The sequence below is a fragment of the Pteropus alecto genome, unplaced genomic scaffold (assembly GCF_000325575.1).
Source record: "Pteropus alecto unplaced genomic scaffold, ASM32557v1 scaffold88, whole genome shotgun sequence".
In the NCBI taxonomy this organism is placed as follows: domain Eukaryota; kingdom Metazoa; phylum Chordata; class Mammalia; order Chiroptera; family Pteropodidae; genus Pteropus; species Pteropus alecto.
In genome coordinates this window covers 6,281,521-6,307,223 of record NW_006494611.1, presented here as the reverse complement: position 1 = coordinate 6,307,223, position 25,703 = coordinate 6,281,521, and the positions used below count along the sequence as shown (strand labels likewise).

Below are 25,703 nucleotides of genomic sequence, written 5' to 3'. Positions count from 1 at the left end.
TATTATATTTATTATATATTATATTTTCCTTTGCCTATATTATAACTTTGACCATTTCCAATACCACACCCCAACATCTTCAATCAAAATGTTGAAAATAGAGACAGAGTTATAAAAAGCTGAGAAATTATGATGATGTCTACCATGGCTAATAGGCAGAGATAGACTGGGGAGGGTCTTCCTTGATGTTTATGCATTCTTAAAATTGTTGACCAAGAGTTTCTGCTTTCATAAACAGTTTTATAATAATTAGGTCAACAAAACTTGCATATTCATTTATCAGTTGTCTTCACTGTACCAAATGAGTTCTTGGAAGTGAAAACCCAATCAAGTACAAATCCCTGTACAAATATCTTACTACCAACATTTATTTTAATACCTCCAAGATGGATATTAGTTATTTTTGTGATATCTAAGACATGGAATGACTGCTAAATATATGTAAAATTAACAAGTACCTATTTGGCCATTTCTCTGTAATTATCTTCTACTTTTAGGTTTTTAAAAATGGACGGAAAGTTGGAGTACAGATGTGCAGAAGATTGAAAGTCAAGAACTTTTCATGTTGGTCACTAACTTTACTCCTGAGATTTTATTTCACTGTTAAACAATTTGGATTGGAGATTCGAATCAGTGAATAAAATATGACATGTGACAAGTTAAAGAGGCAAAAACGTAGAGCTGCCTCTTGGGATCTGAAGAATCATTACTTCAATCTAATCGTTGTGAAATAAGGACATTGAAAATCAGGGCAGGGCTATGATAAACTCAGGACAAGAGCCCATCTTGGACTTACTTATTTATTCAATAACCATTAAATGTTAAACTTTAAATGTTAAACTCTAAACTGCAAATAGTGCTTGCCCTATAGAGTTGCTGTAAGGGTTAAAGATGCTGTAAAATCATTTGTTTATTCTTTTGCTTATTAGTTTATTCAATTATTCTTATAGTGTCTGTTTTGTGTACCTTTAGCAAGCATCTAAGAGGAACACAAAGACATATTATGCAGTCTTTGCCATTGACAGAATGAGTGTCTGGTGGGGGTGAGAAACATGCATAAATGATCAATTGTAAAAAAGCGCTATATTGGGAAGAGTAAACGTAGATATGAATATTGGAGGAATGAATTGTTAATGCTATTAAACTTAAAATTGCACATATACTATCCACTTCTAGGAAAATTTTGCAGAAATACTCATATAAGAACATAAAATTATATGACCAAGGCTGGCCACAGGAACTATATTTGAGAGAATGAAGAATAATGTAATTATCCATCCATTGCTAAGAGATCACCTAAATAGACAATGATAATGTATAATAGAATATGAAAATAATACACTGTAAATCAATATGTACGTGTATGAAAAGATGGCCTTGCCACTGGGTCCACATGAATGGATCCAGTAATAGAATATCTAAATGATGGTCTCATTTTTATAAAATAAGTACAGTTTAATTATCTGAAGATCTATACATAGGAAAAAAAAAGCTTGAAAAGACATGTGTTTAAGTGTTAAAAGGGATTATCTCTGGAGTTGGAATTCTGGGGGGCTCTCACTTTTTAAGTTCGTGTTTATTTTATAGTACGTAACTGCATTTTTGCAACCTATGAAACATAATATTTTTAATGATATCAATCAGATGAAACAGATATGCTGGATACTAATGAAACCCTGGGACAGGCTTCTAACCTGAATCAAGTGGGGACTCTGAGGAGCAAAAGGTCAGAGGCAAGAGGTAAGAGGCAGTTTGGCATGAGTGGAGAAAACTGTGAATGGTTTGGTGTTTAAGACCTGAAGCGGGAGAGAAAGAGCGATGCCATGCTGAGGTGCTTAAAGCTTCTGTAGGGGCTGGGGCTATGGTCCTGTGAGAACCCACTGACAACTCCAAAAATCCGATCAGCTAAACTCCCTTTTGGCAGAGAATGATATCCATAAAGATGCACATAAAATTTAGTTCAATTTCAGGAATTTCATAGGCCACTGGAGACATATTCAAAGACCCTCAAGAAGAAGCATCCAGGCAATAGAAACTGCAGTAGGAGTTCTCAGCAGGTAAGGGAGCTAATCAGATTTAGAAGTTCTCTCTGCAGTGGAAGGTGGATGGGAGCGCTATGAGACTGTAGTGAGATGGGGGGTCAATCACAATATATTTGTGATATACTATGAGATAAGTGAAGGGATATACTATGTGGCAGTGGCATTATCGTTGGAGACAGAGATATAAGTACGATGCAAACTTGATGTCCTTAGGTGAAATGGGCTTGCTAATGTCACCTCAGTCTGTGTGAGAGTTAAAATGAGACAGCTTGCATCTCATGTTATATAGAGCTTAACGACTTTCAAACCATAGCAACAAAGGGACTCTCTGGATTCCCCAACCGGCCTCTGAGAGAGATTATCTCAGTTCAGATGAAGAAGGATGAGAACATGATCTACATTTTGTTTTCCAGGCTTGCAATAATGAGAGAATTTGAGCCCCCAAATTGTGATGTCATTTGACTCCCAATTCTACGCATTTTTTTTTTCCAACCAAGCATTGCTTCCCATAGAGAAATTGCTAGGAAAATATGAAATATTATCTGTAATATCAACGGTGCTGGCTGTGTTGATTTAACTCAACAACTACTTAAAAAAACAAACAAACCTGCTTCTAGGCTTTTGGTGGATCCTCAAGGAATGAACATTTTATCATTGTTTAGACCTTAATATCTGCTTCTCTTTTAACCTAAATAAAAGCAGCAAGAAGTCTAAGTCTGTCTTTGATAAATCTAAGCCAGAAATTCAGATTCTACTCTAGCACTTATACTTCAAGTAAAGCTCTGATTTCAGAGTACTCACTTCGTCAGTAATTCACAGATTTTAAGAAAAATATATCATTCATTTTATTCTTCAAAAACTCTTTCCTATTTGCTTGCGATACTGTTTCTGAAATAACACATTTGGAAAGACTCTTTTCTTTTAGATTCTAATCTCATAATGCTGATCTTGGATTCTGGTATTTCTTATGTGCAAAGATACCAAGAGACCATCTCTTCCAGTGTTTCTAAACCTTATTTTGCTACAGAATCCCTGCCACCTCTGACCACACACACACCTCAGTGTATAATACTTAACATTCATACATATTGTATTGGAATACAAATTGGTAAAAACACAAGTTTTCAGTTGCCTTTTACACTGAAGAATATATAGCCCAGGATTTTCTTGAGATTCTAGTCTCATAAGTAGTAGTTTAGTACTTTTCTCACTGGAATGAAGAGACCCCTTTTAATTTCTCTCTCTCGGTAGTTTTTAGGACTTGACACATCCTAAAAAAAATTAATAACTGTGTCATTAATTGTCTAGCATTGCAACCTGGTAATAGAACATAGCTGAAAATATGTGCGGGGGAGAGGGGTGAGCAGGAAGGAGATGGGTTGCATTATTTTGCTTTTCATTTCTTCAAAAGTATAAAGGTAAATCATATCAGCAGTATATTCATTGTGGCATCATAATAATTCCTCATATTTCTATGCCCCCTTTCAAGGTGTCCACCTTCACATACATGCAATCTCAACAGTCCCATAAGACCTGTAGTCCTATTTTATGGGTGAAGGAATTGAGGCTCAGGGAGATAAGTGAGCAACCCCATGTGAAATACCACTCCCAAAATGTGGCAGAGCCCAGACTGAAACCGGTGTGCTGAGTTGGGTGTGTTTCTGCTACACTGTAGTGCCTCTCAGGATTCCCATAGCCTCATCTCCATGTCCTTCTAGCTCTATTATTCTGTAATAAGTCGGACTTTTATCTACTGACTCTATTATCTAAGCAAAGATATTTTCAGAGTGGAGGTTTACTGCTAAATAGTGAAACAAAAGTGCTTCAAAACAAATATAAACAAAGCCTCTAGCCTCTTCTAAGAAAAAGACATTCTTATAAGTAGCGATATTAATCACTAATATGTGTGTTCTTTGAAATACCCGAAGGTCCTAGAAAAGGCAAAATACATGACCTGCAGATAAATTTTTGAGAAATAGATTTCAGAGGACTCCAAAATTCTCCTAACATACTTTTCTTAAGAAATTGCCAAGTGTCAAGCACTATCATTTTAAAGTCGAATTATTCAGGATTCCCGGCTCTGACAATTCAGTTTCAGAAGAAAGAGACATGAAAATAGATAATTACAAAAATTGTATGAATTTGGTGTTCTAAGATGGGAGATGGCCTCTTAGTTTGATCTTGAAGGGTAAATTGATTTTACCAGATATTACCAAGAAAGGAAGGAGGATAGAGAGGAAAAGAAGGAGGGAGGGGACAGAAAAGAAAAAGAAGTAAAGACATTTCAAGAACAGTATAAAAGAACATGTATAAAAGAACATGAATATTAGCGAAAATGTTAAAAAATGAGGCACAGAGCTAGGATGAAGCTAGAGAAATGGGCTGTGGTCAATGTGAGGACTTTGTTTTAGGCAACAGTGAACCATTAGGGAATTTGAAAATGAGGACCGACTTTATTAAAGTCATGCTTTTGATATATGCATCTTGGCAAACATCTCAAACACCAAGGTCAATGATGCCTTAGAAAAATGCAACCAGAGATCATGTTATTTCTGAGTAATTTAATGGCAAATATGCTTAAAAAGGATTCTGATATTTACTAAGTGAGGCAGAGACTGCTAACTGCTCACCAAAATCTGTTTCCTCATTTTCTGAGCACACAGCTAGACTACATTTTCCATTCTCTGTTGTAGTGAGATATAACCATAGGAGGCACAAGAAGGAAGGTGCTTACCCTGCCTATTGACCAGGCTGACCTGTCTCAAACTGTCACACAGAAGGGAGACTGGAGACAAAGATCCTCCAAGGTTAATGGTTGAAAGTGATAGGGCAGTAGTTTATATTCTATTTATGTTTTTCTATATTTTGATTTTAGTACAATAAAGATTTTTCTCAGATATTAAAAACATATGATAAAAAAAATCCAGCAAGAAAAAACAAACAAAAAGGACATATAATATATATTTTTTACGGACACAAAAGTGTCAGGAATCAAAAAATGAACACTCAAGTATCTGTAAATGTTTCTTCTCTGCCATGATTCTCTTCATGCTAGGGGCCCAGCTGATCATCATTCCGGGGATGGCTTCATATGGATACTGCAACCAACTTTGGATCTAGGTCCCTGGTAAAAGTTAGGGGTGAGGCTGTGCAAAGATGAGTACTGTTTCTGCCAAGAAAGTACACGTGGGCAGAATCGTTGGTGAGCAAGAAAACCACCAGATCAAGAATAACACAAATAACAATATTCGTCATATTTATGTAACACTTTATGGTATTCTTACACAGGAACCCATTAGTAGAGAAGATCTATTTATCTCTCTAATCTCAGCTCTGCCTTTAACTTGTCCCATAATTTTGTTCGAATCATTTCTATTCCTTGAGCCTCAGTATCTTTATGTGTAAAATGAAGTTTTCAAAGATTCCTTTGATTCTACTCTATCATATTTTCATGCCCATAATATGCAGGGCACATATCATTATAGATAGTTATAGTGAAATCACAGATATTTACGGATACTTTATAGCCTATGAAAACAGACACAATGAGTAAGTGGAAACCTCATTATTACAGAGATTTCCACTTATAGGAGGACTTGAATCACTTGTCAGCATTCCCTGAAACAATGCAGAACTTCATTCAGCCTTCTGAATCTGAGTAAGCAGCCGGCAGGTCACAGGGTTTCTGCAGCCTACTGAACTTTCACTACACATGGGACATGAAATCAAGAATGTGCAAAGTTAACCACATTATCCTACCACCATTTCTCTTTGGGTGGAGGGAGAAGAATTCCACCATCCCATCTAAAGAGAAAAGGAAACATGGACTAAGGTGCAAACAGTGAACCACCACGACAACCGCCCCCCCCGCCCCCCGCCAAGAAGAACACCTGCTACCTTGAATTTTTATTATCAACAATCTTGCCATTTTAATACATGTGGTAAGAATCCATTTAACAAAATGGCTACCCAATATATCTTGAGTTACTTTGATATTGACTTCAGCGTGGGTCATTTCTCCCATAAGTTACCTGCTGTTCATTTCCTAGTTACATAGTGCTAGATAACTTGAACTGACTGCGAATCTGAATCTCACCAGATAAACACCACCCAGACAGATAAAATACTGCAGACTTTGAAAAGGCAGCCAAGATATTCAGAGACATTACATGATAATGAATACTCTATCACTCTGGTACCAGAGCTGCTCATTTTTCTTGTCCATTTGTAATGATGTACAAGAGGTTCCTTCTCTCAGAGGGAAAATAACTTCAATTATGTGTTCTTGAAAAAAGAAACATGGAAATTATCTTCTTTCAAAAGGTAGAATTAGCCCCATTTTAGAGCTGAAAGCCTGCCAGAAAAAAAATATATTTCTGATATTTTAGTTCCTTTTTTCCCCCCTATTTAACTGTGTCAAGTTTGCAGTTTGCAATTTCCTTAGGCTGCCTCTACTTTCTGACTCTTACTGAATTACTCTACTCTACTCTCAATGTCTCACTGTTTAATGGAAGGAGCACCTTTTCAGATCAAGGGAGCAAAGTCTGCTGGACATCCTCTCTGCTTCACGTTAACAGCAGTGGGCCGTAGAGAAGGAAGGGGCAGGTGAACTGCCTATGAATAATTAGAAATCCATAAATGAACATTCCTCACAGCTTCATGTGTAGAAAAGTATGCCCTTATTTCTCCTATTCATGAGGTCCTTTTCTTGGGGAATGAATAGTAAGGACACAAAGAATGAAATTTTGACTTCAAAAGTTTGAGTCTAAGTTTCAATCCCACTCCACTTAGTCTTCAACTTCCAAAAGCTTGATTTTCTTATAACCTCTTTTTCATTTTCTCTTTTTCATGCCATGCACTGATGCCTCTAAGTCACCTTTCCAATGCCAAATTTGGAATCATAGCTAAACAGTGATGATTCTGAATTACAGCATGGTGAAGTTCCTGGATGTTACTGAAGTCAAGAGAAAGTGCTGGGTGTGCATTAAGGGGTCTGTGGTGTTTGCACATTAGGATGTTATGATGACGGAGACTGAGCTGAGAAAAAAGGGTCTCTCTTCACCCCCACCATTCTCAGTTTCCATGTGTCAAGCCAGCCTAAAGAGTGCTGGGGCCTAAGCATGCTTGTTTCTAGGCATGATGTCTAGGGCACCATTTCAGGTCCTTCAGGGTTTGAGTCTTTATTAATCGATTTCCTCATCTATAAAATGGAGGATAATATTGAATTTAATAAAGAAGATTTGTAAAATATTAAATGTCAAATATATGAAAGTTATAATTACCAGAAAGGGCAGCTTACAAACCGCAGACAAAGATGACTTTCTTCTTGGTAGTGGGATGTTTGCAAAGTAATAACATCTCTTTAGTGTAACTCTCCACTTTCCTATTTGCTGATAAGGTACTTCAGTGTAGTGTATCTGAATTTCGCATTAATTGTTTTAACAAGATGTGTCATTATTCTTTGTTCTTTTAACTATAAGCCTTGGAATACATAATAATTGGTGACCGTGTGTTTTGCTGCCTGTCCAAATTGTCGACCCTCTACACCCTAACCTTTGGCATTCAAAAATAAATAGTAAAGTGGGGCTTGTGTTTGGCTATTCAGACCAAAGCAGCCTCCCTTATGCTTTCCTGCCTAGATGAGCTTCAAGCAGAAAACCACAGATGCTCTCTCACCTGGTGTGCAAGAAATAAGAAAGGCGAATAGGAAGAACCCCAGAAACTCACGATTCGGGAAAAGCTAGTTCAGAGATCTTTTGCCAACCTAGTTCAAAGTTCTCATTTCACTGCTCTTTCCTCTTTATTCTTGGGATGGCACTCCTTAAAGGAGAAAACAAGTTGCCTCTGTGGGGTAATAAGATTTCTCTCAATTTGCTCCTCTATTATATGCCACTTTACATCGTCCCTACACAAAACTAAAAGAAGCTATTTCCACAATACTATAGCTAAAAACAATATGTGTTTTTCCTCCACTAATGGGCTTTATGCAGTCATACAGAAGTAATTGGATATAACCAAGGTGAGACAATTACAAGACATTATTTCCATTGGTAGGTTTCATCTCACTAAGAGTCAAGATATAAAAACTTGATAAATGGAACAAACTATTGTTGAAGGCTATGTTTTCAAACTAAACCTTGTCTTTCTGTGCCTCACTAGTGTCTGGCAGTAACATTCTTTGAGAACACATTTCATCATTATTTGGTTACCTGGAACAATGGAAAGGGCTAGTTGCTCCAACATTGAGAAGAAAGGTTTTATCACAAGGCACTGCTTTCTCTGCATTGTCCCATAGAAAAGCTATCCTCAACCAGAAGCTACACTTTTAATGGAGATATATCAAGCAGACATCATAGTGTTTCTCTTACAAGAGCCACGTTCTCTTACAAGACTACGTTCAGAATGGAGTTTTGCCAATTCCTTACTACTAGATATTTATATTGTCTCACCATCCTTGCCATTATTATGTTGAAAAAGGAGAATATTTAAATAGTACATCTGATAATTATGGACACATAAAAATATATAAGCAAGAGTGCCAGTTTGTGTGCCCATGAGGTATATGTAGGTATTAAGAAAACAGATACTAGAATGAAATACAACCAAATATTAATGGCTCATGTGGAATGGTGGGATTATGAGTAATTAAAAAATTTTTCTTTATAATTTTTAAATTATCGAACTAAAATAGAGTAAAGAATGAACGACCCTAAGAAAATAAATATCCATTACACAAGATGGAATTTCAGTCATTTCTTTGGCATTTTCAGATATGAAGCCAGAAGTGAACGAAGAACCTGAAGTGAGGACATTTTGTTGAAAAAAACAAAGGCACCTAGATTTTCAGTCTGATATGCACAGAAACACTTTCCTACTATACAAGCTGTTTCTATCTAGTGGGCTCGACAGATGCCTGATCGTGACACCAGACACTGAAATAACATGCAAATCAGTTTTCGGTTTTAATTATGCAAATATGACACTTGGCACATCACTTTCCACGGCTGAGGTAAATTTCTGTTTTTGAGTTTTTCGTGGGAAATGCACACCAGCAAACAAATGGTTAACTCCCCCTATTTCACCTGACACAAGGTGGTTTTCATTTGAGTCAGAAAGGTTCTGTTCAGAGATCCAAGGCACTTTGGATGCAAAGAAATGGCATGTGTTTTGTGCAGTAACAATGCCACCTACGGCAAACAAGTCCACCCTCTGAGAGGCACACTGATGACACTGGATATTTGGGCCTGCAAGGGGAGGCAGGAGAAGTGTCTCAGCAAGAGTAACAGAGAAAAAGTATTTTGCATGACCTGAAAAAATCATATCAAAGTAACAACATGATGAGACAAAGAAGAGGAAGGAGTTAAAAGTCCTTGGATATTCCAGTAGTCTGGAAAACTTTATCCTCTGGTGAAACAAATCTACATTAAATTATCCACAAATATTAGTAGTTAGGCATTAAGACAGTTATCAAGATAAGTGAGATATACCTAGTTCAAAGAATGTATATTCCAGTCCGGAAATCAAAGCACATGACAGAGAAATAGAAGGGCAAAGCAAAACATTGACTGGTGACAGTAATCAGTATGGCTTAGACACTTGAGTACAGGATCTAAGGGCTAACTGCTTTGGGGTTTAAATCCTACATCCACTACTTACCAATTACGTGACTCAGGACAATGTGCTTCATTTTACTAAATATTGATTGCTGAAACTACAAAACGAGGTCAACAGGATTTACCTCGTGAGTTATTAAATGTGATGGTCACATAACTCATTTACTGCCTGCGCTGATTAAGAAGTTATTATTATTAAAGATGTGCTTAAAGATATGCTATGTTGTTTAATATCACATAAACATATCGATGGATGATATGGATAAAGAGGAAAGAGAGGTTACAATGAACAGAAGTTTACCAAAATATGCCAAGATGATAAGGGGCTCGAATTAGAATTTGAGAGAAAGAGAAAACATTTCACATTTCCATGCTCACTTGTAGGGAATAAGGAACCCTAGTGCAACACTCATACACACTACCTTTAATTTAATACTTTCCATAGCATGAACTCTTTTTTTTTCTTTTTTTTGTATAAAGAAAAGAACCAAGTTAGTGGTTTTGCTAAGTGACTATGCTAAGTGACGTAGCCAAAATCACACTCCTAGTAAGTCGCAGAGCCAGGAGTTAAACATGAGTCTTCCAATCCAAGCTCAGTGTTTTTCCACTAATTTACAGCTGCCTCTATATACTCATTTAGAAATATGAAACTTACATGATCTATCATAAAGGTTAATCAAGAGAGTCAACCTCACTGATTAAAGCATGATGCTAATTATACCAGAGGCTGGAGACCAATGTGGCCCCTTTTACTTTCAGAAACATTGATTGTGGTATAATGGAGAAAGTGTGGGCTACGGAAGCAGACAAAGCTGGTTTAAATACCAAGCTATACCACTTATTTTGTATAACATTTCACAAGTTTTTTAAAATGTCTCTTAGCAATGGCTTCTTCATCTGTACATGGGTTTTGGGGCGATAGGCAGGGGAGAGGGATTGCCTCTACTTCAGGGCCATTATGAGTAATACCTAAGATGATACATGGGATGTGCTAATATTTAATAAGGCTCATGACTTGTATCAAATGCTCACAAAGAGTATGTCAAATCTGAGCTATGAATGTCTTTCAAATGTGGCAGGAAGGTGGATGAGAGAATGTGAATGACTCAGTGTCATTCATTAGCACCGCAACAGAGCAGGGGAAAGATAGTGTTGATACCAAATCTAAAGACCAGCAGCATTTAATTTCTGATCATCAACTATGATTCAAATAATAGTATTTCTAGTGAAGAAATACCGTTTTCTGTAAACTCTCAAGCAGAAATACATAGTGCTAATTTATATATTTATAAGACTGAAAATAAGATATACTGAGTGTTTAGCAGGGGCCAATTTTCAAAATAATTTACATTAATTAACTCATCATGTGGTTACTATTCTGATGTTACAAATGAGAAAACCGAGGCACAGAGATCACCTTGATGGTAACTAGAAACCTGGGATTTAAATTCAGTTGCTAACTCCAGAAAGTGCACACTTAACCACCACATGAAATGCATCTGCATTTTTTTCAGAGGGATTGTATGACCTATTTACTTCCAGGTCATGAAATTTAGGAGAGTTTAATCATATATTATAAAGTCTTGAACTATCAAAGGAAACTTTTTTAGGGACAAGTACTACTTTTCATGATGTAATATTTCCTCTACGTAGAAAGACAGCAACTCAAAACATAACCAGCTTTCCAGGTAATTCTGATGGAGATGAACTGAGTACAAGATTTTGAGAGACACAGACGTTTTCAATGTCTTCACTAATGATTCAAGGAGGAGCAGACTGCTGTTCGAAAGACAACTTCCTTTATCAATCTCTGATACAAGCTGAAGGGTTAATGCTAAATATTAAAACAGTAAAAAAGGAATGATAAATAGCACTGTACTTAGAGGTGGGCAAAGAGAGAATCATGTAGAGACCTAATACTCTTACATATAAAAAGCTAAAAGATAATGCTATTTCCCAGTGATCAAAGTAATATTTTTTTTCCTGGATTATGGCCTGTGAACAAAATACTATGAAAATATTCTATTCTACGAGAACTTGGGCCTCTCCAAAATGTGCCAAGCAAAGTTTATTGGGGAAGTAACTTTAGATCCCCTGAACTATCTGCAGATTTCAGAAAAAGAGGACACACTGGACATCATTTAGTGGTAGATAAATCCCTTCATTAAATTAAAAAAAAACACAAACGAACAAAAAAACTGAGTCAAGGAGGAGAACTGAGTTGCCCAAGGTCATCTAGAAAATGTGTACAGAGTTAAGAAGAAAGCACAAATCAGAAAAGCAGGTCTAATTTGAGACTAGTTTAGTCCTCTTTCCACCAAGAAATATCCACTCAGAACACTGATGCATTCTTGATGCCCTATAAAGTATGCCCATTCTTGGCAACAAATTTTGGGAGCCCTAATCTACATTTATGCAGCATTCTGAGATCCCGAGATGGAAGATGCTGTAAAGTGAAAATCATTGCTGTTATTCTTGGCGAGCCTACACAGACTGACAACAGCTGGCACAAACAGATGTGGTCCACAGAGGATTCTGTCAGGCTGTGCTGGTGCCATCTCTGTGCAAGGCTCCTTTTCCTCGACTAACAAAGGCTCTTTCTCCTCAGTTTCTGCAGACCCCATAGCTTCTTTATACAGGTAAGTACAGAGTCCTAATCAAGCTGGCCTCAATCTCTCCTCTCTCCTTTTATCTTAAAACTACTTTCTAGTGATATGCCTTTCAGAGAGAAATACTTCTGTTACATGGTGAATTTCCTCTTGTTCAAGGGCCTTATACAATGTCCAAGCATTGCAATAATAACATTTATAGTCACTACTCTGTATACTCTGTACGTGTGTGTATTATGTCCTTTGAAGTAATAAGTCCTTTTTGCTCCTTCACTTTACAGGTGAGGAAACAGACACAGAGAAGCTAAATAACTAGCTCAAATTCACACAACTGGTGTAAGGAGGAAGGATTTGTATACAATCATACTGATTCTAGAAACCGCCACCCAAGTTTTAGTAACTAGAGATTAAGACTTGAAAGGATCGGGTCCAGAGTGTCATTCTAATCAGAATGAAATGTTTGATATAGTGTCATGAATATACAAAGGGTTATTTTTACAACATCACCATGAATATTATCAAAAAGTCTATGTTTCACCTTCTCTACCATTCTAAGTATCCTGAGTAACAGGTAGGAAGAGCAAGCTATTACTAGCTTTATTCTTTTTCTAATCAAGAAATGTGATACAGTGACTGACTCAGGTGTTTCAGCAATGCCTCACTCTCTTGACAATGCTAAATGTTATGGACTTAGCCTCCAACATTTCTTGAATATAAAGAGAGTCTTTTGGAGAAGAATAAGTAACTAGATGTTCAAGTACATAGAAAACAGTAAGGATCACATTGTTTTATTTATGAGATGTAACCCAGTAAGCTTCTAATCAAGAAAAAAATTAAACATAACTGAGAAGATGACAATATATAATACATTTATTCAAAGAACATTTGCTGAGCGCGTACTCAGTACTAGCACTAAAATAATTAAGACATGGATCCTGCCCTCTAGGAGATATAGCAGAAAATTTTAGACATCTCCGAAGTAAAATTGTTTAATCATTGCTATCAGAACACAGAGAACAAGGAGATAGTTCAAACTGGGGAAATGAAGGGACACTCACAAGAAAAGGTGGCATTTTAATCAGTCTTGGAAGAAGGTGGAATTTGAACATCCAGAGATGTAGCAAGAATGATATTCCAAGTAAAGACCACAAAAGGTATACACGAGAGTTAAGTGACGAGTTCTTACGTTTCATTTCAGGTAAAAATACATGTAATTGACCTATAGCTCTCATGTGTCCCTCTATGTTCCTTTCTTTCAGTGTCTACACTATGCATGAAGGTGTCAGTAATATTTTAGTGACAGTGAGGGAACTGTCTGCGGGTACAGTCAACCAATGTGTGCGGCAGCATGGGATAAGGTGTCTGCAGATCAGCTCAGGCCCCTGGCAGGGCAGGTCACCTGTTCCAGAGCAGGGCAAACACTACTTACTGAAATATATGATTTTTGCTGATCTTAAAAAATTATTGCTTTAATGAGAAGCTGAAGGAAATGAGCATCTAAGTGGCTGTGATGATTTCTGATGCTAACAGCTCAATACTTGAAGAAAGGCCAGGGTAGAGAAACATGAGTGTCCCAAGATTTTGTTACAAGGGCTCTGATGACACATAGAGGGTGAGAAGAATGATGGAAGCTGTTTCTGTTTGTTTGTTTGTTTTTACAGGTTCCATAGAGTTACGTGCAGTTTTTACATAAAAGCATGGCTGTAAGTTTCCAGGAGTTCTCTCCATTTCCTCCTTAGGCATCTACGTACCAGTGGATATGAGGCACCATCACACAAAGTCAGTGTAATCATAAAGCCAAACTGAAAAAAACTCAATTGTAATTTGAAATGCTTCAAATGCACCTCATCCTTCCAACCTTCCAACCTCCCGTTAGGCAAAGTACTCTGATTGCCCTCATTCAACGATGAAGAAATTACATCAGAGTTGTAAATAGAGTGCTCAAAGTGTTGCAGCCAGGATTCAAACACGTCTATATTCCATGGCCTTAACTGCTACATCATGTGTGGTACTGCAATTGATGCATTGTGAGTATGTTTTCTCTTTTCTACTTTCTAAACTTTTGGCTATGTTGTTATGTTGGTCTCATAACTAAAAACTAAAATGTGTTCATCCAAATTGCATTTACTGAGTGAGCAAAAGGAGGCAGATACTGTATTAGTCAGCATTTTGATAATAAAGGTAAGGATAAAATTAGAAATGCAAAACACCTCATGACACAGTTGCTTAAATTGACACTAAATGTAGCCGATACTATTTCCTCTCTATGGAAAAGACATGGATAGAAATATCTTGAAGGGTAAAAGAAAAGGTCTTAGATGAAGATAAAAACAATGATAAGAGATAACCATAATTATCAACCAAAAATGTGCAGATATCGTGCTAAATAGATGATCTACAAATTGCATGTAATATCATTAAACCTCTGCAAACGAAGTAACAGAGGCCTGGGAAAAGTTAAATAAGTTCCCTAAAGTCTTGAAAGTAGCACAGGAAGAGCCAAGACTCAAATCCAGGTCTCTCTGGCTCTATTATTTGTGTTCTTCACCACCATACTACCTCTAGAAGAAGGAGAGTGATGTGGAAAGACGAAAGAATGTTTTACTCTTCTCTTATTCTACCTAGTTCTGACTATAGGGATTTTGGTATTTATAGAATCCGTCTATATTTTACAGTGCTATTTATCATCCTTTAAAATGTGTTATTGCTTGTGCTCAAAGGGAACATAGAAATTAGGCCAACCTCTCACTTCCAACTTGTAGATTAAAGAAATTTGGAACATTTTTGGGAGGCATTAGAAAAATTAAAGGTAAAATTAGGAAATAAATGAAAACTCTTTAAAAAAGTGGAACTATCCTTTTGAAGCAAAATATTATTTTTCATTTCAAAGAGCAGTTCATACTAGCATTACTACGGCAAACTTAGAAGCTTACAGGTTTAGGTTTACAGAGCATTAACTTCCAAAGGGAAAGCCTAACCCACAGCCAACAGTAAGGAGGTCAGATTGAGACTGGTATGCCATATACCATAATGAACACTAGAGTCTAAAGCCAGAAGACTAGGATTTAAGCCTTAATCTGACACATACTAGTCACATGACCTTGCATATGTCATATAACCTTTCTAGACCTCACTTGTCTATTCTGGATCATGCGGGTTCTATACTTCACAAGCTAGGCTTGCAGACAACTACCCTTGGAAGAATATAAATGTTTAACAGTTTGTCAAATTTAAATATTAACAATATCTTGAATAGAAGACATGAACTATGACGGAATAGGTTTACCTGTGATTCAAGTCAGGGAAAAGACAGCGATTTCACAGGTCAGGGAAGCATATCTTTCCTGTCTTAGAAATCCTGTTCTGAATTTCCTCAGCTCACTCACTGAGCCAAAAAATGAGCTCAGAACTCCTGATCATATGAGACACAGACAGACAGTACTAATATCTTTCTCCCAGGTTCTCTCATGTAACACCAAACCTCTTACAAACAGATGGTACGAGAAGCTCTATGACTCTGAGCAAATCACCTTCTTGAGTCTCGATCTCTCCAGTGGTTGAATAGATATAGCGAAGGGTACTAAATCTAACCATGTGGAAATCAGACTTTATTAGGAAGGACTGAGACGATATATTGTGAAAATGCTCTGGAAACAATAAAATGTCAAACAAAGGCCAGGGACAGCCAACACCTCTCTTTAAGCCACTGTGAGGACCTAGTCACTTGGAAATATAATTGATTACACAAGCACAGGCAAATCAACTTCTCTTGCCAAGATTCACTGCCCTTGGTAAAATAACAGCATTTTGGCCAGAGAGGAAATTTCATCATTTTCCTTTGACTTTGGTTCTGACTTTTGCAAGATGCATGTCTAGAATTTAGGAACTGTAGTTTACAGCATGGGACTGGACTATAGTTCAGAGCCTGGAGTGAGCAACTTGATCACTGGTTAGCTGAGAAGAGATCTGCTAGCTACAGACCCCAGGCCGAAATCCCCCCAACCCTGACGCACCAGAGTACACAGGCTCTGTAACTGGCCAGGCAGCAGAAGAGTACTGAATGCCTAATACATGCCCAGCACTGTGATACAGAAAGAAAAAGGTTTACAGAGCTCCTGCTGTGTCAAGTACATCCTATCCTTCTCTCATTTAATCTTTCTACCTCCTCAATGAGGCAGGCACTATTAGGCCTAATTTACAGATCAGTTGGTGGAGGTGACTAGAGTAAAAATAATAGAGCTGGGATTGTAATCCAGGTTTAACTCTGACTTTTTGTCAGTTGAACAAAAGTGCCTGCCCTCCAGGAGCTCACAATCTAGTGGGAAAGTCAGAAAAGCAACTCAATAGACTGTGAGCTCCTTGAGGGCAAGGACTACGTTTTATTCTTTCTTGTATCTTCAGAGTCAAGCATGGTGTCTGGCATGCAGAAGGTGCTCAGTTAGTGCTTGCTGAATGAATAAACCACAATCGGATGAGTTCCCTCCTAAAATAAAAATCTAATCATATTACTCCTCTGTGTTCACAAACCTCTGCTGGCTGTTCTTTATCAATCCCTTGAGTGTTACTTAAAAGAGTTTTTTGCAGCCCTACCTCCATGACCTCTACTTACATGATTCATTGCCTTCCACAATCTCTGTGTACCACCTCCATATCCGCCGACCATCCTGGGATGGTGTTCAACAAGTGTTTATTGAATGAACAAACGGATATGAGAAGGGATAGATTTGTGCTACACACGAGCCATGGATATAAAAATATCTTCTGAACACCAAGGTTAGATTCATCCATTAGGAAGCTTCACAGAAGACAAGACAATTGATTTGGGCCATCTAACTCTAAAATTTCTAAGGCCAGATGACATTGCATAGGGAAAATTCAATCTTTCTTTTTACTGTTAATTAGATAAATGACATCAGAATAAACATTTTTCTTTAAATCAGAATATGAGCCATGCCAAATTCCATCTTCTCCCAAAAGATATGGGTGTAGGCCAAAAGCCTATCATATACATTGTTTTTCTTCTCCTAAGTACTTAGGGAAAATTAAGTCTCATTTGGCAAGCAGTGGCTCTCAGCAAGGTCATGGTTCTTCAGTAGCAGTGTTTGGGGCAGTTAAGGTAAGGACTATGTTTTTCAAAAAGAAGAAACTTCAGCCATCTTTGAAAATAAGATACCTGGTTAACCAGGAGAACATGGGAATATTCAAAGCTTTGGTTAAGAAATCAAAAAGAGTCAATAAGAGAGCGGGAGACACTCCAAAGTTAGCTCTTCCATCCTTGAACCCAGTATTGCATGGACCATATTGCACTTCATAAGGAGACAAGACATCCGCCTCTGTTATACTGAGATGTCAGGCATTACTCAGTTTGCTCATCTGTAAAATGAGGCAGCTGAAATTGAACTAGATAATCCCCTGTAATTTGGAAACTGAAAATGAGAAAGCATGGAGAAAAGAGATAATTTGTAACCAAGCATCCAAATCTAAAGACTCATAAGAATGCCACGGAATTCCTTTATTATTCTGACCTTTAAAGCTAAGAAAATTTGTCCTTTCAGAGAGCCTGACATCGAGACTCTCACGTCAGTACATATATTTCACCCCAGCAGACATATACCAGGTGCTTTTGCTGTTGCGCAAGCTAAAGTCTTAAAGCTCCTGCCTAATATCTTTTTGAAGATTAGAAGCAACTTTCACATCCTTGATGTTGAGGTCCTCATCCTTTTTTTCTGTACTGCCTGCAAATGCCACACTGAGATAAGAGATAGAGCAGAAGCAAAGCTTCCGCTAGATGAACACACTTGTTGAGTCTATCTTACATCATTGATTCTTCTAATGGTTGCCCTCAGAACATTTCCATTTCCTCCCTTGGCTTGCCCATCCTCTAAGTCATGGGTTCTTTATCCTGGCTTATCACTTGGGGAGCTTAAAAAATAACAATTTCCACCCTCCCACTCCCCAGAAGAACAATTAAACCAGTATCTCTGGGGGTGAAGCTCAGAAACTGATGTGGTTAAAAAGCTCCCAAGTAATTCTGATGAGCGATGGAGACAAGAACAAGTGCTAGGTTAAACACTGGAGATCACACACTGTGTTAACTCCTCTATCTTTTTCATCGTCTGGCATTTCTCTGGGGAACCTTCCGTCCACCCTGCACCCATGACACTCATTAGATTTTTCCCAAGAGACAGTTGTCACGGTAAGACCTGCAAGAGAGAATGTGGGGACAAGTGGGAGCCACTTGCCTTAGTTTAAAGGAGTGAGAACTGTCTATATCTTCCGTTTATCATCACTGCCTTTGGTATAGGCCAGTGGCTACATAAAATCATTCAGAGGTAAAGTCATGTACTTTAACTGCATGAATCATCTTCAAAGGTTCAATATTGATAACTGTTGTAATCAATAATAATAATGGCTACATTTATTAGGCACGTATTATGCGCAGGGCACTGTGCTAAATGTTGTAAATAGACTATTGCATTTAATAATCCAACAATCCCTGTGAGGCAAGTATAGTTAACAATCATTATATAGATGAGGAAACTGAGGTTCAGTGAGAATAAAGCATGGCACATTCTGGCCAGAGTTGCCTGACTCCAAAGCCTACAATCATACACGTGACGATATCCTGACCTAATTACTATTTTCACAGAGATGGAGGGAGAATAAAGCTCTCCGTATGTGAACATTTGACTCCAAGAATAAGAAGTCATCCTTTGAACCTGTTTACATGCCTGATAACATCCCTGACACTGGCCTAAATAAAAGTCATACTGTGTGGGAAAATGGGGTGAGGTGGTTGGTAGCGGCAAGGAAGTTTAAAAATTTTTAGAAGAAAATCAGTTGGTAACTTCGAAGTGTTTTAGGCATAAGTGAGAGGGCTGGCAGCTAACCTCAACACAGGCAGTGTTCGCAAATGTTGTTCCCAAAGATTCAAGTGGCAGTCTGAAAAAATGAGCTGTGCAGTGGGCTTGTTTTGCTAGTTGATCAAGAAAGCTTCATGGAGAAAGGAAGAGAAGCTGCAGCTGTGTGTGAGTGATTGGAACTGATGCCAAGGAAGGCCAAAATGCTTTCCTCAGCACTTTGCCCTTCTCATTTCTGGCTACCTCTTCTCAGCGGAGATGTATCCCTATGTAGGAAGGGGTAAACCAGAAATCATTTTCTTTAAGAAGAGTAGAGAAGGTTGACCAATAGAGCAAGAAACATGCATGCAACTCAGAATTCTTTGGTTCTAATGGGACACGAGGTTGTACTAAAGCAAACAGGTTGAATTTGGGAAGTTTTCTTCACCAACAGAGGCAAATAGTGTCTCAGATCAGCAGGTTTTAGCCGTTACCTTCTTGATCTCAAGTGGAGTGCTGCTGCTGTGGATATGAAGCATGCTCTTCTTGCCATGCTGGCCTCATAACTGCCTGGTGGCCTCACTTAGACAAATTAGATGAGGTGATGGGCTCCCTGACTTTCAAAGCCTCTTGTATTCTGGCACTAAGATTTGTTTTGAAACTTACCTTCCACTTAGCTATACTTCCTATTCCAGACCCGTCTACTTACTATACTCTCAACACAACCACAGAGGCTATATTGAACCTCAAGCTCACTGCTTTCATATGTACACTGCTATGAATGCCAAGAGCCAGACATTCCTGACCATGCTCTTTGGGGTCACTGCAAATCCTAGTTTAGATGCCTCATTCTTTGATCCACTGAGCCCATAGCCCCTCCTCTTGCCTCGCAGAGTACAGCATGGTAGTTGAGAGCACAAACACCAGAGCCCGCCAACTAGATCCACTGCTACTGACTAAGTGACCTTGGGCAGATTACTTACTTACTGTCTCTGTGCCCCAGTTTCCTCAGTGCAAAACGAAGATAATCATAGTACCCTCATATTTCTGAGGGCTCTTTTGAAGATGACATAGGTCAATAAAGTACATGGAACAGTGCTTGATATATAATAAATGCTATATAAGTATTGAAAAATAAATTAGTACCTCTTTTGAGGCAACAATTACTGTCTAGCCAGTAGTTTAGTTACATGCTTTTAGCACAATGTGGGGACTCTTAAGGGTTTGTTTTGTTAACGGTGTCTGCACTTTCTATAGCATGGGCCCGGCACCTGACCCACAGAAGACAAACAGTAAATGTTCAGTGAATTGAAATGTGCTGAATTATTGGATAGCAATACTGCATTCCTATGATTCTGCAAACTGAATACCAAAGAAAGAGGCTTTGGCTAAGTTTGAGTACCTTCGTTATCCAATAGCATGCTCCCAATAACAAAGAGAGAGAACTATCAAAAGAAAATTTTGTTTTTCTTGGAGTGTTGTATAATTTTGGTCTCATATTAACATGCCTCAGGGAATAAAATATGTATTTACATAAAAATTTCTGGTAATAGCATCTTGAAAAGTAATTAAATGAAACAACAGATTCTATCTGCTGAGGGCTCTGTTTCCAACAGTAGGTATGTGACCATTTTCTGAAGTGAGACATGTGACAATGTCCTGAAGTGAGACTTGGACAGCTGCTCCCCGCAAACAGCCTTTATCCATGAGCCACAGTGAAGGACCTAGCTCACCTTTGACTTCTGGAATACATAAATATCTGAGGAATATGCGAGAACCTAGCAGGCATTAGATTCAGTGACATAATTCTACGGGTGAGGTAAACATAGGTGTTTTATAAAGTAAGAAAGCATACTTCCTTCCTCTTCTCTGCCAGCTTCTCTCCCCAAGAAAAGCTCAAGAGAGAATTTTGCAACTAAGAACCTGAAGAAGATTTTAGAAATTGTCTAGTTTAACGGTTCTAAATCTGGTTGCCCCTGGAGCTTGGAGTGTCCATAATAACTGTATAATAGAGCTTCAGGGGTTGATTTCAATTTTAATGAGCCTAAAAATATACAAGCATTTATCTGGGATTAGACTGTTTATTGCTAGATTATCAACTCAGTGACATTGGTTACGTTGTTCTACATAGTTTTGATTGGTCAATGTGTATGCGCCTTGGAGTATAAAAACTGGAAAAAAATAATATATATTTACTTAATAAATGAGGTTTGCTGTGCAGAAGCTTCAGCACAAGGAGCTTAAACTACAATAATAAAATGAAGCCTTCTTGTTGATGAGAAGGTCCAGGCTGAGATTAAACTAACACAACTCAGATTATCTGACTCTAAGTCTAGTATTTCATTAACTATGTCATAGATGATACTTCTGATTAGAAGGCCTGAGCAGGGATGTTATTGTATCATTGCGCCTATCTTTATATTTTGTGTGTAATGTCTTTGCACCCACGGAATGCAATTTCATGACCCTCCTTCTGTTTACTTACACTAGCTTTCTTATTACAGTAAGTTAAACATATAGATAACTAGAAACACACAAACATAAACAACTCCCCCCATTAACTGACCATTCATTTTCATAAACTTATTTTTAACAAATTTTATGGGGCTTTCTCTCATTTTGGGTTTTTTGCTTTTCTGTAAGATTAGGAAGTAATCAGGGTGTACAATCAAAAACCCAGACGGGAGAGGCAGATGGACAAAGAGCAGCAGCTTTTACAAACTGTTTCCCTAGGAAACCAGGCAAAAAGCAGAATTTTGACCAAATATAGAACTGGCAGTCAAAATGTGGAAATAGAAACTTTGAGTCGTGGACTGGTGGGAAACCCCAGCAGCCCATCTCGGCAAACCACATACAGGAGGTGAAATCAAAGTAGAGGCATGTTTCGTTGGGCAAATCCAGTAAGCTTACAGGACGTGCACTTCCCCAGTGATAATTCCGGGAAGAGAAGTGCACGTGGTTCTCCAGTGAGTGTCCTGAGTCATTGATGAGAAAGGAAAAAGGAAAGAGATGAGTTCTGCTGCAACCGAGAAGCCCAAGTCCATGGACTACAGCCGGACTCATGTTAAAATGCACAATCTGACTTAGGAGTTTGGATAGAGGTCCCTTTCACCTCGTTATGATTTGTCTGAGTGAATATGAAAAGAAGCCTAGGAGAGTTCCTGGGCTACTCACTGTCGATGTCACAGAATCTGTGATAACATGTGGCTTAAAATATCCTTTGTGCAGTTTTTCACTGACTCATCCCTACACACATGGGCTTTAGATAAAAATGAACGCTTGCTTTCTCTTGTATTTTAATGTAGGATCTTATATCACTGGACACCTTATTCTCCTGCATAGTCATCTTGTTTTAAGATAAAAGAAAACAGAGAGGTATCTGAGAATAGAAAGTGACTGTTGCTATACCTCAATTTTGTTGCCAAGTACAACATACATGTCTCCAGTTCCTTCCATGCATTAAGGCTTTAAGGGGGTGCCACTTTATTGGCTAATGGGTATGTACCAAAACTGTCTGCAGTGATAGAAAGAGAATGCATGTGGTGCCTGGCTGCTGTTCAGTAAAAAATGATACTTCATTTGGATTTCAAGGTCATTATTGACATCCTTGGATATTCAGTACAACTCAGTAATTTGCATGGGTGTTTACTCTGCTTGCCAATGTGAGCTACAATTAGGGTGAATATAAACTTTTTGCAATAACAACCCAGCATAGTCCTACTCCTGAAATGCCCCCTGTTCCACTTCCCTCAAGTCGTTTGCACTTGCCAAAGTAACCATAACAAACCCTGCTGCATGTCGCTTGGCCTTGGCCTTGGCCTGACCAACCAACAGCCCTGACAGGCACTGAGGATGGTCAGGGCAGGGAGAGCCTACACAAGTAATTAACAAGAGACTGGAAAAGTACAAGTTGAGAACTGCGTAGTGTGTGTGTGTGTGTGTGTCTGTGTGTCTGTGTGTCTGTGTGTCTGTGCACTGATACATATAGTAATAAAGGTGTGTGTGTGTCTGTGTGTGTGTCTGTGTGTCTGTGCACTGATGCATATAGTAATAAAGACAAAAAGAAGAAAAGAAAGGCTTTTCCTCCTAAAAATTACACAATCTGTTACCATTGGATTGAAAAGTCAATTTCTTGTGTACGCATCACGAATTTAAATTTGGAAACAAATTTTCCTTGTGTGACATTTCTTGCTTTGCTATTAACATAGCAAATTCCCAGAAGACAGAAAGAAAGAATATGAAAACAGAAAATCTGAGTTTAAGTCACGGTCTGGCCAATAACTAGCTATGCAACTTTGAGCAGGTTTGAAGGCTTCAGTTTTGCTACCTGCAAAGAAAGTGGATTTACTATGGATATTGTATTCACTTCACAAGGTTATAGTGAAGATCAAATGAGGTAATATCTTTATTCAACTAACAAATATTTATTGAGCTTTCTTTTCTTGTCAAGCACTGTTCAAGGAGCTGAAGATATTGTCGAACACAATGTCTCTGCCTCACAGAGCTTACATTCACTTGTGTGCAATGTGTGTGCATGTACACTATAACCTTGTGAAGTGAGAGAGAGAGAGAAAGAAAGAGAGAGAGAGCGAGAAAGCAATATACAATACATACATATTAAAAAGATACACATGCATATATACATTATACACCCATGTATACAAATATCAGGATAGCGATGAAGACTATGAAAAATACATGTGAAAGAAATTGTAAATAGTAAAATGGCATACAAGTCAAACTATTATCTAACGTTATTACATTAGGGACCTAGATATAAGCTATCTGTAGTTGTAATCTTTCCTTTCCTCCCTTCCTCCCCTCCCCTCCTCCCTCCCTCCCTTCCTTCCTTCTTTCCTTCCTTCCATAGTATTGGCTAAGAGCATACCTTGAGAACTGCATTAGAATACAGTTGAGAACTTCATTAGGGTGCAGATCTCTAAAGGAAGTAAATTAGAAGCAGATCCAGCCTTTAGGAAGCTTACAGGTGGCATAAAGGCATATATAAATTACTATCGTCCTAGGTACATAATGATAAAAGTCATCTCAGAGAAGAGTAGATCTAATGCCATGGAAATGCTTCCAGAGAGAGACCACTTTCCACTTGGGAGGGAAAAGGTTTAGGAGGCACCTCCTGGAGGTGAGTGAAATGCAGAGCCTAGGGCAGAGAGGGCTTTCCAGGAAGAAAGGAGTAAACAACAGGAGTATATCCTAACATGGCCTGGTGACACTGGATGGCTCCCAGTGTACAAAAGAGAAATTAATCTCAGAAGATAGAGCAGGGAATCTGTCAGCTCTCCCACATTGGAGAATCAGCTTACTTAATGTTCTCAGCTCCATTTACTTGGTAGCAGAAAGTCCTTATTTCTGCTGGGAAACTCAACTCTCCAGCCTCCAAGTCCCGGTCTTAATCAGAGCAAAACAAGATCTCTGTTTCATAATAAAATTTCCCCTAATTTTGGAATTTTTCATAACTATTTTAAAGGGTCCTTTTGGTAATAATGGCACAATGATCCTTTTAAAGATAATTTCTAAGAAAATGATAAGTAAGAGTATCTTCTTCTTCTGGGTCTGCAGCTCTACTTACTTCCTAAAGATAGCTTTCGAGAAAGCCAAAGCCTTTCCTACAAATTTAAGTAAGTGATTCTTTTTTTTCTTTTTGCTGCTGGTGTCTGCATGCATCACTGTCATTTTCTGCTACTGATTTGGGGATAAGGTTGAGTAGTAAGAAAATGTTCTTCCATTACTGCAGGCATCTGTATTATGAAGTTAGAAAACTAAAGTTATGCTTTTTGGCTTTATTTCAAACACCCTTCTTATGATGAAGGGTGTGAACTGGAAATAAAGATGTCTTCTTTCAATTGAGAGATTGTGAGCATTCTTGCTTGATAGTCCAAATAAATGGAAGAAAGATGCCAACAGTATGTGGCTCCAAATCAGCATATTCTTAAAGCCACAGAGAACTGAGATAATCTGAAATGATCCAATTTAGAAACACTTCTCTAATTGTTAGGATTTAAGAACAAAATCCGAGCAGACAGTAAGAAAGCACATGGTCATAGTCCAAGTTTCTGATTTCCCTGAAAATTGGGAAAGAAAAAAAAATGTTGATGATGAAGGAGGAGGAAGAGGCGCAGCCTCAGCTCTGTTTGTAAAATAATCATTTTAACAAACTCCAGAATAAAATGATTCTTTCTTCTGTTGGATGCTCTTTTAGTTGCACCAATCATTCAGTGCATAGTGACTTATAGTTAACAATTCTAATGACCATTTTGTTGCTTCTTCCTCATACCAGAGGAGATTAGAACCAAGAAACATTAGAAGGTGGTGGTGGTAAAAGACTCTGAGAGGCAGCACAGTGACAGCAGAAATGGCAGATGACAGCCTGAGGGGACAGCAGAGAAAAATTACTGAATTTCAGCAAAGCACAATAATGAATGGTCATAATGATGACCTTGAGTCATCAAGAGGTTTCAAATACTTAGAAAGGCCTCTGTGGAAGGAGAGAAATATGAAATGTATTTTAATAAGGTTTTCATCCAAAGCTATTAAAATTTATTATTATTATTATTATTATTATTATTATTATTATTATCTCTG

General features: G+C 38.0%; 1 protein-coding gene across 25 annotated transcripts in view; it reads right to left on the bottom strand.

Annotated features, from left to right (window-relative positions):
• LPP (LIM domain containing preferred translocation partner in lipoma) overlaps positions 1–25,703 on the bottom strand; it is a 613,522-nt gene that overhangs the window by 155,690 nt on the left and 432,129 nt on the right. The gene's annotated exons all lie outside the window — the stretch shown is intronic.